We start from the raw sequence: 14267 nt of genomic DNA on the forward strand, positions 1-14267 counted from the left end.
ATAAAGTACACACTAGATGTACCTCTAGGATAGCTAGGAAAGGAAGGGAAAGGAAGATAAGGGTAGGGGAAAACAGTCATCAGTCTAAATAAAGCAAGCTGCAGCGTTTAGTTTTCTAACATCTGCTTTGAATATTCTTGTAGACTAATTGCTCTCCCCTGTTTTTTCTATCTTTGGTCAAAGAAATATTTCCCAAATAAAAATGGCAAGTTTTATTGTATAGCTGTGAGAAAATTTGATTAAAAACCAAAACCACAACACTTTGCCATGCAAAATATGTCATCCTAAATTTTAGAGGGGATTAATCTCTTTTTTTTACCTTTTCTGTTAAAAGAGAGCATACTCATAATATAGCTGTAAAAGTCTTAATTTTTTTAATGGAGAATAATTTGAAGTACTGTCACAGATGAACTGTATATGTTGTTCAGCTTGTCTTTAATTTAAGAACATGCTAGAGAGGACTGATCTCATTTACATCTAATTTTGGTCGAAAGAATACCTGTTTATGATTTCATGTCCTTTCCAATATTATTACTAAGGAAAAATCAGAAATGTTTTTCTTATTTTTACTTATACAGACTATCTTCCCTTCAGTATATCTCATTTTTTCCTTACTTTAATAATTTCCTTCAATTTACATAAGAACATTGGTAGGCTGCAAATTAATGCAAGTGGGAAAAAAAAAAAAAAAAAAAAAGATATGTTAAAATGCAGTGGTAGTCAAAGCAAACAGAATGATAACATGACTAAGGAATGGTTTCATGATAATAACAGAATAATTATCATGCCATTTTATAAATAGATTGTAAACTTTCACCCACAATGCTGTTTTCAGCCTGGACCCGATGAAAACACTGCAAAAATTATATTCTGGTTCCAACGGGAAGGATTTCATTCACAGAGTGCTGTGAACAGTAGTGTCAGCCAGGAGAGAGCCTTTCCTCCCTGCCCTGTTAATGGTGCACCAAAGTTGGGATTGAATATTGGTCAGGCCTGAGGAATGTGAATGACTGGTATTTTTCTACAGTATTACACTACGTTTTCACAATCTTAATATTCAATAAAGTTGTATGTATAAATAGATAGATAGATAGATAGATAGATAGATAGATAGATAGATAGATAGATAGATAGATAGATAGATAGATAGATAGATAGATAGATAGATAGATAGATAGATAGATAGATAGAAATAGTGGTAGCACATATTCTTGCAGAATGGTTTTCCTCTGTTTGTCCTCTGTGCGTTTTTTTTTTTTTTTTTAAACAATGTTCCTTTATTTTAAATCTGTGCATTATAACACTGGTTATAGTCCCATATCAAAATCTACAGAACATGATTATGACCCTCTAGACTCCATTTGGTTTGACCTTACATTTTGAGTGGGAAGCTGAGGAAATCAAAACAAAACCAATGACCCTTCTGCTTTTTGTATTGCAGTGTGATGAATATTTTGAAACATATGTTATGGTACAGATTCAAAAAGTAGCTTAAATAAATTGTGCTGGCATCCAGTGTAGTATAATCATCTGAAACTGTCACATTAATGGTTTCAACTTATCCTGCAAAAGCAAAATATGATAAAAATAGCCAGAACAATCAATCACTTACTGTAACAGTAATTCAGTGTATGGAAATGATTGTTTGAATACTTCACTTATACGGGATATCAGTTAGTATTTGCACTAAAATAGATAGTAAAACACTAAAGCTTGACTAAGAATGATTCCATAATTCCTTCAAAATAATGCCTGTTCCTTAGAGGCTACAGTCTTTTGTATAATCAGTACCAGCACAGGTTGACTGCCAGAATCAGTTAACCACCAAAATCCTCAAACCTCCCCAGATTTATATATATATCTGCTTGTCAAACGATGCTTATAGAAATCAATAGACTTACAACTGATTGCTGTCAGATTCTCATGTTTTATTTCTGATGAATCTTTTTCATCTTATTCATTGTTCTGCTTGGATTACATAGTGTGAAATGAAGCAAATTTGGTCTTACTTTTAATAAAGTTAATTTGAAGTGGATCAACACTATGGTGAGGAGGGGAACCAAAAGAAATAGTGCAGTCATGGTCTATATTTCTTCCCTGCCTCCAGAATTACCAATCTTTAGCTTCTAAGTAGATTGAGGAACATCCTAATTTACTACTTAGTATGAAAATAAATTAAAAGAATAATTTACTGCTCATCACACAACTCCAATTTTATGAAGCTAAAACAAAGGGAAAAAATATCTTATTGTCTGTGTTACTAATTATTTATATGTGTCATTAAAAGCTCAACATTTTGCTTACTGCAGATGTATGATTCACCACTCTTCAACTACCACCCACTGCTTTGGCCTTCCTTAACTTTAGATGTGGCTAAAGATGATTTTGTAAAGATAGCTGGATGTATACATATTTCTTCTAAACCAGCTAGCTAAGAAATAAATCCATTCATACCAGCAGTTCATGTTATTATCATCACAAACACTTGTTACATATTTCTATTTCTTTTCCTCTTCTTTGTGCTACAGAAAATGCATGGGTGAGATTCCTTCCCTTTTTCTTTTCTCTACAGCTGACTAATACCTGTGAGTATTCAGGGAGAAAAATAATACTTAAACTGCTCATTTTGAAGTAATTTTTTTGGTAATATTTTTATTTTATACAGGAAAACAAGCTCGTAGTTAAAAAAAATGCAGTTAAAGTAATGGAAAAATACAAATATTAGAAATGTTGGTATGATAATATGTGTCATGCCATTATCTTGTCAGAAGCTTACAAGATAAAGCATGCAACAAAAGATAAATTTGAATCAGGAAAGTAGTCAGAACATTACACCATTTGCAAAAGAAATGTCATGGAATAGTTCATAAATCCACATTCAGCTGATGTAATGTAGTGAATTCAAATAACAATAGTTGCAAAGATTGCATTATCACATTACCCACTTCTACCTGTTTAAACATTAAGAGGGAAAAGTAATACCTGCCACTATTTACAAAGCAGCAAATGAAAGGGCAAAATGCTCCTATTTTTTGTGGAAATGACTGACCCTTGTTCTCTAAGAGAACAGTTTGATGCTAATAGGAAAAATAAACAACAGATGGCCGGAAGGGAATTTTTTTTTTCTTTTAATGGGTTTTCACTTAACAGAAATCCATAGCTTAAAGTAGGTCATTGTTAGCTGATGATAGAGAACTACAATAGTTCCTAGTAGTTTAGATTAACTGATGAGAAAGACCACCAGCCTGCAAAGATTGCTTCATTGCCAAGGAAAAAATAAATTTTTAAGGACAATTTTGGAGCTTAGGTTCTCTGTTTTAGAAGAAATTTCACCCTTTCTATTCTGTGTGTTTTGGCTTCTGACAAATAGAACATAAATTCAAGAGGTTTATGTGTTTGATTTTGGGTTTTGTTTTGTGTTTTTTTTTTTTTTTTTTTTTTTTTTTTTTTTCTGAGCTCTAGGATAGAAATGTAGCAATCACCTAATACCAAAATACAGAAAATAAGTGCAACTTGTTATCATATCTGTTTTCCATCCCTCATCTGGATATTTTAATACATTTATTGCCTATATATTGGGGCTTGCATTTTTGAAAGAAAATGGGTTTTCTTTTAAGTGATAAAAGCAAGACATTAAGATGTGAGGCAGCATTGGGAGGCATGAATTGATAACTGCAGTGAAATATTGTGAATATAACTTGTACAGCACAGAACAACATTCAAGATAACTTCAAATCCTTTTATTTGTGTAGATGGACCAGGAATCAATCAAAACCTGCAGAATATTTTCCAGCACATAATTTCATATTTCAAACTCACTAAAGGTTTCTGATACACGGAGGACAGCAAATAAATGAAGCTTTTTTACCACCAATAATCTCATCCCTAAGCATTTAAGAATCTTCTTTTTTTGTGTTACTGAAAGCTAAAAGAAGCACAGCTTCTGACTGTAGTCAGAAAATACTGCTTCTCATAACCTGGGTGTTTAACTTCTATACTGGCTCTTATGTCACCACAGTGCCTTAATGTAGACATTTTTCTCAAACTCAGAAGGTCCAAAGTTCAAGAGAGAAGAGAAATGGAAATAGAGTAATAATAAACACAAAAAAAAAGAAATAGGGAACTCATTCTTTCTTTCTGTTGGGAAGCCTTCCTGTAAATTACAATATAGCAAATAAGGGATCCAACAGGGAACACCCAAAAAAAAGATAGTCCAGCAGTGAACTGGAAACTGAAAACAGTATAACAGAGACTGACCTCCAAAAAAGCAAACGACACCAAGAAAGTTGAAAAACGACAAAATGTATGGAATGAAATATTACAGCTAGCCAGGACTCTCCAGCAAAAGGTAACGATTCTCAGGGGAAAACTTTAATTTGAAACCACTTCTTCACATGGAGATCGATAATTGAGGAGGGGCAGGGTTCTCTTAGTAGCACCAAGGGAGGCTAAAACCTGCAGACAGAGGAGAAAAACAGGGAGGGATAGCCTAAGCCTAGTCTAAAAGGACCTTTACACCCCAGCAAGAATAAGAGCAAGCCAAAGATGGATCAGAAGCAAGGAATGTGTTTTTATTAAAAACATAAAGTAAAATTCTGTCTCTGTAACAACTTCTAGAGAAAATAGCAGCATAACATTTGGATGACTATTCACACAGATTAGGGAACTGAAGAATTAAACACTTTCACTCTATTTTAATTTGATTGGTTCAGCAGACAATCATGGAGACAGTGTCAAAAGTCTTTGGGGATTATGAGGGAGCAGAGGACAGCTCTACTGGAAACCTGACTTTTTTTCTGTAGAGTAATTTCTCATCCTTGAGCATTTTCTAATTCTTCACCTCTAGTATTAGAGCAGAGGTGAGAGCACAAGTACTTATATATTAATTCTATTTTTCATATCTAAGAAAGAGACAATGATGACGAATATATACCAGCATAGAGAGTGAAAATAAAATTCCATCTAAGTTTGGTGTGAACTACATTGGAAAGAATAATCCCAAAGACAAATAATGATGACAGAAGGGGAAAGAATGTAATGCAAAAAATAACAGGCTTATTGGTATGCTAAAATATATCTTAGTGTTCATCTGTCTAATACTTACAATCAGAAAAATCAGAACAAATGAATGATAACAGGCCAAGTAAATTCAAAACATTAATAAATGCTTTCAAACAATAAACTTCTATGTCAATATGCCCTGGAACAATGCATACTGTTGAAGTACATCTCAGTAATACTTAATGTAATGGTACAGATATACCAAAGGAAAAGTCAGGAAAGTTTTTTTGTTCTATTGATCTTATTGAAAAAGTGACATTCTTGTTTATGAAAATTATAAAATAATCATCATAATTTACAGAATTTTCATAGTTTTAGTAGTAGGCATGTAAACAGCAGAATTTAAAATTTATTTGTGAAGAGCTGCTTTCCTACAAATAGCTATTGCAACAATTACCACTATAATAAATAAAACTTGTTGATCAATGCTATTTAATGAATTTATTAACCTAAAATGAAGCGGAAGTGTGCATGGTGAGAAAAAATTAATGTTTAGCTGAGAAAAGAGATGTGATTCAGAAGCTTGTGGGCTGTGCATGTTTTAATTATCTACCCACATATGAAGTTGGTGCCTTGATAGAATGAAAGGAAAATGCTGAAAGGATTTTTATTTTGTTAACATCTAGTAGCTAGGGTGAATCAAGAACAGATAAAGTATTGACTTGTAGATTCTACTTTCCTAGTGTAATTCAAAACAAGATTAAAAATTTAACATTAACTTGGAGATAAGAAATACCAGTGACTATACCTGTATAGTATATATTTCATGTCACAAACAACCAAACAAATGCAAAATCTTCTGTTGTTAACCAATGCCATGGATGAATGATCAACCACTAAGTAAAACAATGATTAATACTTTTTCTTATGGTGATAGCTTTGCTCTTCTTAATTCTGGTTTTATATTCAATACTGAAGCCTAAGTTTCTAAAGCTTACTTTTAAAAAGATGTTTAGGAACATTATTTTTTAAGATGTTGGTCCAAAATTAAATAGGAATTGAGTATCTTGATATTTTTCAAGAGCTGATCCCAAGAGTCCTGAAAAATTCATTAATGTAATCCAACTCTTAATGATAGGAATGTCTGGGTTGGTGTGGCAATACCTAGATTGCATTATTCAAGAGTACAACAAGATAGTAATTCAACTTCTTGAGAAGAGATCCAGGTGTAAAACATACTTTCATGCACAGATTTAAGTGGAAGGAAATCATACAAGCAGACCAAAAGGAAATGGTACAACCCCTTTGGTCAAGTGTGATCTAAATTGTTGGAAAATTAAGACCTCTGTAGGTGCAGTTTATGTCTATCAGCTGGTTCCATATTTTAAAAGTGTTTATGTTTATACTACTTGCAGCTGAATAACTTCAACTTGTAGTTTCCACTAGAACATATTCAAAGACATTCCCATCAAAATGTTTGAAATTTGGTGAAATAAATTTTAGAGGACTTTACAGGGATATATGGACACTTAAGTGTCTCTTTGAAGAGACAAGCTTAGACGGGTTTTGAAATAGCACCTAGCCATAACATTCTATTGAAATGGAAACTTGACATATAGAGAGTGATATAGTGCACTTACAATAGGGCATAGAATGGGGTACAGTCAGAGATTAAATATTTAACTGCAAAAGCAAAGACAGAAATCTCATGTGACAAGACTCACATAATAGTGAAGATGCTTACATTCACTTGGTACTTATTTTAGATTCTACAGCTCTTTAAGAACTGGAGTTTTGACTCTGGAGAAGTTGATCTAAGTCCCTGCTTAACTTCTCTTGTAGTCCAAAGACACACTGGGAGAGCTATCTAAATTCCATCCAGATCACTAATAGCTGCTATTCATTAGAAGTTTTGAATTTAACAATTTGTGTTTTCTTGTTGTTGCCACTTAAATAAAATTTACCGCAAATCTTGGCCACTTTAAGAACCACATTGCACTCAATCAGATTTCAAATAGGAACATTTTTAATAGAAACGTTTATACAGTCTAGTTTATGCTATTTTAAGAAATTTCATTGCATTCAGTTTTTATCTAGTAAAACTAAATTAGATTGTTAACATTTATTGCTATTTTCCCTTATTACTTAAAATTACCTAAAAAGAACATATAAAACATTAAATGGAGACCAGAGGCATTCTAACAAATTATCTTATTACCTTTTCCTAACTCTCTAAACCTTCTGGGTTACTTTGCTTTTGTGTATCTTTTGATTCTATGCATTGCAGAACAACTGGATACAATTTGATACCATATAGGAAGGGTGTAAGATCTCACAGTTCTGTTTTGGCTGTACATATATAAGTAGCTTTCTAAGCTACCTGACTATGTTAAAACTTCCACAAATTTAGCCTGTGGTCCAAAGAAATCCTGCTAGAGTTCCTGTGTTACCACCCGTTCAAATTCTAACGTGCTTAACTCAGCACTTTCTAGGTGCACTACACATTAGATTCCACGCAGATCATCGTGCACTGCTGAAAAAAGAGGGATAAATTGCCCTCTAACTGAAATTCATGGAAGGTGGCAATCACCTTCACTGAAGCTACTTTACAGTCCTTACCCTTATTTTATTCTATGGGGCTGGAAGAAAAACTGTATTAACTTTTGTAAATGCATGAAGTTTGTTGTTAATTACAGCCTTTGATGATGGGCTGCATACTTGTTAGATGCTATTTCAGCTCATAAAGCAAAGAAGGGAATGTAATAGTCACCAGGAAACAGAGAAATATTGAGGAAATATTGGGTGGAAAATAAACAAGTGAGCAGAGGAAAGAAACCATAAGCATGAGAAAAACTAAATGGACAAAGGGAAATTAGAGCATCAAGGCCTGAGATTTAAACCTTTACTAAAAAGCATAAACAGAATGGTATGTCTTCGCTGCTACTTTGACCATCAGCCATCTAAACCTTATAGTTAACAGGAAAGACAGACTTGTTGCTTTATCCTGAAAATACCCAAGGTCAAACTAGTCAGCTCTGCACTGCTTAAAAACACAATGCACCACGATGATGGGTGCTAGAATTCACTTATATGATAACAGGTTTTGCAGTTAGCTTAGTAAAATAGTTCTCTGATTAATGCTCATCTGTCAAGAAAAAAAATAAGGAACATCTAGAAAATGAATTGAACACAAAGCAAAACTCTGTGTAAATGGTAGGACTGTTTTTAATAAGCCTTAATTAAATTATGAGCTTATTGGCACAGGGCATTTTGAAGATGAAAAAGGATATATTTACTCAAAAAGAAATTAATTAATGGAGAAAAAAAACCCATGCAGTGGTGATTGAAAATGATTATTTGTATACTGTCTTAATCTTCTGAAGTTGCTATCCCTAATTGCTTGGCCTGAATGCTACAGCAAGAGCTGGAAAAGTCAAAATATTTCAGTCATTAATAGTTAGATATATATTAATGACAGTTTGCAAAGAAAACTTACTGGGGATGCCCAAAATATCATAAGTTTTATAAAAGAAAGGGAAAAGTAAAAAAAAACAAAAACAAAAACAAAACAAAAACAACCAAAAAAAAACCAAACCAAAAAAAAAAAAAAAACAGGGGAGGGTTCTGAAATGTTTTTTAGCTATCCAATCTTTTCCTGTTAACAATCAACTTAAAGTTTGCCTCTGTCGTGGTTTAGGCCTGGTTGGCAGCCAACCACAATGCAGCAGCTCTCTCTCCCTTCCCCTCCAGCAATGAGAAGGGACAGAGAGCCAGGCTTGGGGTTCAAGATAGGACTGGGATGGGGAAAAATTTCCCCTTTATGATCACGAGCAAGAGGCAGACTCGTTAGGGGAAGAAAAAAAAGAACATACATTTATTACAGACACTAACAACACATAACAGAGTAAGACAGTGAGAAGCATTGCCACATCTTGAGAACACCTTCCCCCCACCCCTCCCTTCTTCCCGGGCTCAGTTCTGCTCCCGATATCTCTACCTCCTCCCCCAGTGGCGCAGGGGCAGGGAATGGGGGGTGCAGTCAGCGCTGCCACTTCCCTTATCTTCGGTGAGGGGAGTGTCCAAAACTTGTTCCTCCTGCTCCATCGTGGTCCCCCTCTCACAGGAGACAGTCCTCCACAAACTTTCTCCACCATGAGTTCCTCCCATGGGCCGCAGCATTCCCCACACTGCTCCGTCATGGGTCACTAACTTCCTCCGACTGGATTCCCTCCCACGGCTGCAGCCCTTCCCGAGCTGCTCCGGCGTGGGACTCCCCCACATGCTGCAATCCTCCCAGTGCTGAATTACAGCAGCAGGGCTGCCTTTTCCCACAAGACCCCGGCCTTCTTTGGGCACAGCACCTTGATCATCTGAGCAGGAGCAACAGGCCGTAAATCAATGTCTGCTCCACCGTAGATCTTCATGGGTGGCAGGGGGGTGCCGCCCTGCCATCTCACCACAGGATACAGGGGGGTCTCTGCTCCGGCACACCTCCCCCCTCCTTTCTTCCTCCGTTCCTCCACTGACCTTGGTGTTCATGCAGCTGCAGCAACTCCTCCTCACAAGTCCGACTGCCTGTCACCACGTCCCTTCTTAAATACGTTATCGCAGAGGTGCAGCTGATTGGCTCAATTTTCCAAACAGAAGCGGAGCTGACTTGGAGCTGGGGGAGCTTCAAGAAGCTTCTGACAGGGGGCCACCCCGATAGCCCCCTCCCCTGCCACCAAAAAACTCCACCATTCACTCAACCCAGGACAGCCTCTTCCAAAGTTACCACATTGTTGTATTAACACTTAATATTGGTCTTGTTTTCTGTATAGGAGTATTGTTAGGTATTATTTATGGTTATATGAAGGATTTTTCCTCAAGGACCTTCTCATTTTGAATATCCTAAATACTTTGATAATAGTTCAACAACAGATTTGACAATAGAAGAATTTGTATTTGCAGGAAAGAATGCTTATGGGTTTTGAATATGAGCCATTTTCTAGAAGTTATTCTAGAAAGGGATCAACATCTGTTGTGTGTCCTTAACAGAGGTGGTGCAAGTACTTTCAGAAAACTATTGTCCGTATCTTCCAGCATTTCTGGACAACATTACAGAAGGGTAATATGTGACATTTCACCCTGCTCTGGCAACCAGACATCAACAAATCAACGTATTTATTTAGCACCTTTGTGCCTGACATCTCTAGGAATCTCCCACGTATTCTCGGTTACTTTAAACCTCCCCCAAAATACTGAATTTTGCAAGCAGTGCTGCTAGTATGCTAATATGTAAGACTCTATTTATACTTTACAGACTCAAATAAAACCCCTGAATAGAGCTACAGAAAAAAAAAAAAGACAACGGGGCCTATTTACAAAGTAAATCATATCAAATTTATGCTGAGATGGGCTGCTTGCCTACTTAAAAGTTCTTTGGATGATTTCTGAGCTGATAAGTAACACTTTTGTACATGATATATCATACGTTTATACCTCTAATCCATTTTGACATGACATTGAAGGTACTTATTCCATTGTCCTGTCTTTCATTATCCATGTTCTTTCTGCTGAAAATAGTTACTTATCATAAGTTCATGTCTGACATATTCAGTGAACAGATCTACAGCTTCCATGCTTACAAATTTGCCTCTAATCCCTGGCCCAAAACAATTATAATTTAATATTTCATTGCCATTTTCAACACACTACACAGTAAGGCAAAGTTTAAAGTTGTGTGAAATCTGAGAAACGCTTTCTCATAAAAAGTGAATCTTCTTTCTTTTGTTCTTTCTTTTTTTTCCCCCATAATGAACTGGAGAAAAACTTGACAATTTAATCTAAGACCCATACTAGCCATGACTGTCATGTGATTTTGAGACTAAAAATATTTATTTTCTCTTCCAAGGTGGTTTTGTTGTGCTGTTACACTGTAGGAACGAATCGGAGTCAAAATACGGTTTAGTCTTGGATCACTCTTCGTGTCTGATGTATTAATATCTTCTCACTAGTGCAGTATGGATTATTCAAACTATTTGTCTCTAACCTAAGTATCTATTAGATTAGGCACTAATCCTTTCTTACTCTTCTTCACAGAAGTACAGCCAGTTTCACAGGGTACCAGTGTGATTAAATGGCAAAAACGGATACTTTGCTCTGTTCTTAGCAAGTTTAACCCATCACTGAGGATTTTGAGATAGTGTGGAGGGAGCACAGCAGTTGATACACTTCCCAAGCTATTGCTGCTGTTCCATCGTTTGAGGACTGTGAAGGTCTGCTTATGAACTGGTTCAAGACAGTTCGATTACAGTAAGAAACAAAGTAAAGTTTTCAGCAGCTCTTTCATTATATAACCAAAGCCTGAATTGTTCCAGGTGGAACTGTGAGAGATGTACACATTTATACCACCTCATCTACTGTTACTGGTCCTTGCTGGAGCGGTGGGGGTCTCAGGAGACAAGGAAACTGGAGAAGTGACACACTGTGAATCACTGATATCTGAGCTTTAGCTTATTATATTGAACTCCATTATCAGTAACAGCCACAAAATTCTAGCGATTAATCACCCTGAGTCCTCAGCATCACTGAATATCTGAGAGCAAAGGGGAAGGAGTATGGCCAATAACAGCAAGCTGAAATAACATTTTCAGGAGAAAATATGTTGGAAGGATAAGCAGAAACCCAATCATCCTTACAGAATGGGTTGTAAACATAAAGAAACATTTCACTCCTGTGAAGTAGAAAGTTCTGCAGATTTGTTAGAAGGCAGTCTGCTCCCTTCCTTTCTCCTCCATCCACATCTGTTAAGTATTAAATTTTACAGACAGAGAAATAGAACCAAGACTTTTAATTGTGTTTCCTCTTTGAAATTTTTGTTAAGGAATATTAGGAGTTCCCATGATCCTGTCCACTTGGTAGGTTAATCTATGTGATAGCCACCTATAAATTATGCAGCTACTTCTTGACCCAGGCTTGTACCCACTTACTCCTTTGTTGCCTGGAGGTTTCCACAGGTGGTGAGCAAGGAGCAGAGGGATGCTGAGAGAGCAACCACCCACAGGGATATTGCCATGTCACCTCTGCTCAGTACAGATGTCAGCGTACCCCCACAGTATTTGTTGCAGTGCCACAAAAATCTATCCTGGTTAAATCCAAACATCTTGTTTTACCACTGTGCTCAAAAGCAATGATTCTGTTTTGATCCTAGAAGAGCAGCACCCTCCTCCACTCAGGTTAATTAGGTGTGCCTATAGGCTCATAATGTGGTGACGTTTCTAGACCCCAAACCATATTTGACTGAGCATTTCTCTACAAAGTACATTACCGTACTACACACGAATTTGCAGCTCCACAGCACTTCAGATATCTGGCTGCTATGGTGTTGCCTTGTCCGTCTTCCCTTATCTGAAAAGAACTGAACTTTGTAAAAACAGGTTTTTAAAAATCCCGTACTCCCTGAATAATATTATTTTATTATTATACTGAACAACTGATTTGACCTATATCAGGAATTTCTCAGTTTCATGTACTATTCCAAGCCTATGTTGCCTTAATGAGATAATTTGTCCCTTTTTTAAAAAAATCTATTTCTACAATGGAAAAAATAAATGAGTAACTCTTCAGCTACAGAGTACTGCACAGTCATCTGCTTATACATCACTATATTGATCTTTACATTATTTTATGTGTTGATTTTATGCATTGTGTCCAGAGTAATGATAATGAGTAGAATTCATATAATCTTTATTATTATTATTTATTATATTATTATTTATTATATTATTATTATCATTATTATTATTATTATTATTATTATTACATCTTCAAGTATCATATAGCATAGGGTTTACTAATTCATAATATACTGAATATCTTGCGCTCTTTTGAATTCATTACAGAGTTCAGAAATCTGACTTTTCAAGTAAGAGAAAAGAACCAGTTATTCTACTGTAAGGAAAAAAATAATTTAAGTAAAAAACAGAACTAAGCAGATAATTTGCAACAACTTACTTGTCTATTTTTTTTTTTTTTTTGTTCTGTAAAATGTTGGTAAATGCATAATAAAGTCTCCTTACAAAAATGATTAAGTTTTCTTACACTTTTTCTAGATGTTTTTAGAAATCTGAAGAAATTATGCAGAAGGATGTAAATGATGCACACTTTGTTTATGAACTGTGTGCTAGGTTGTAGAGCTAAACTAGAACAGAATAACCTGCAATACAGCAAATAAACTTTTCTGTATGTAAACTGATAAAAGGAGTTAATTCCAGAACAGTAGCTCATGAGCAAAATCACAAGTTGTAAGTCCTCACATCTAGGCCTTATTAACAAGTGTAACAGTCTGGAGGTGGGGTTTGGACTGAAATATATGAAAATTTGTATATATATATTTTTTTAAAAAAAAAAAAAAAGAGAGAGAATGAAGATATTTCAGTCAGATAAAGTAATGAGAGGGGTAGTACATTTCTTACCTTGTGTCTCTAAACATAATCCTGTTTCAGGCGCCTTTAAAGACAGTCTCAGCACTGGATTTGTCCAATCTCAAAAAAGGTAAAAGATTAATAGTGCCAGTGATCCTATAATACAGTTTGAAGTACACATAGAAGTGCTTGTGCCCCATAGCTTACCTGGGTTTTTTCCAACTATTCTAGAAGTATTATAAAAGGTCTTACTTTTACCTAAAATAAGTGTCTTGCATATGGCAAGATCAACATCTGAGAAATTTATCTCCTACTACACTTTTGACATAATAGACTATTTTTAGTTACTCAAAATGCATGTAGTATTTTCATTTGAGAAATCATCTGTTTATAATTACATATTTTAACTGATTCATATTTTTCAATATGACATTTAAAGCAGCTATATAAAATGTGCTTTAACAATTGTTAATCAACATTGGTTAAAGTTAATGGAAAGATAGTAAACACTTAATTTTCTATGTCAACAAGAAAAAATGTCATAGCATAAAGTATCATGATAGTGTCAGATCACCAATTCAGAAAAGTTATTTTTGTTATGTTGGTCTGTATTGCCACTGAGGTAGAAAGATCACTTGAAGAGTGGACTGAATTCTGTGTTAGCATCTCCTAAAAGTTGTCTGAAAGTTAGACGTGTTTTCTTTTTAAACTTTGAACTTTCTACAGAATAGTTATTTCCTGTAGTAAAACATGTATCCAGTTTAATAAGTATCTAAAGAGAATCTAACCATGTCTAGCAGTGTAAGTAAAATTGAAGAAACTGACAAATAATCAATGCCCAATCAAATGAGGTAAACCTTA

The sequence above is a fragment of the Tyto alba genome, unplaced genomic scaffold (genome assembly GCF_018691265.1).
Source record: "Tyto alba isolate M040663 unplaced genomic scaffold, T.alba_DEE_v4.0 Super-Scaffold_6, whole genome shotgun sequence".
In the NCBI taxonomy this organism is placed as follows: Eukaryota; Metazoa; Chordata; class Aves; order Strigiformes; family Tytonidae; genus Tyto; species Tyto alba.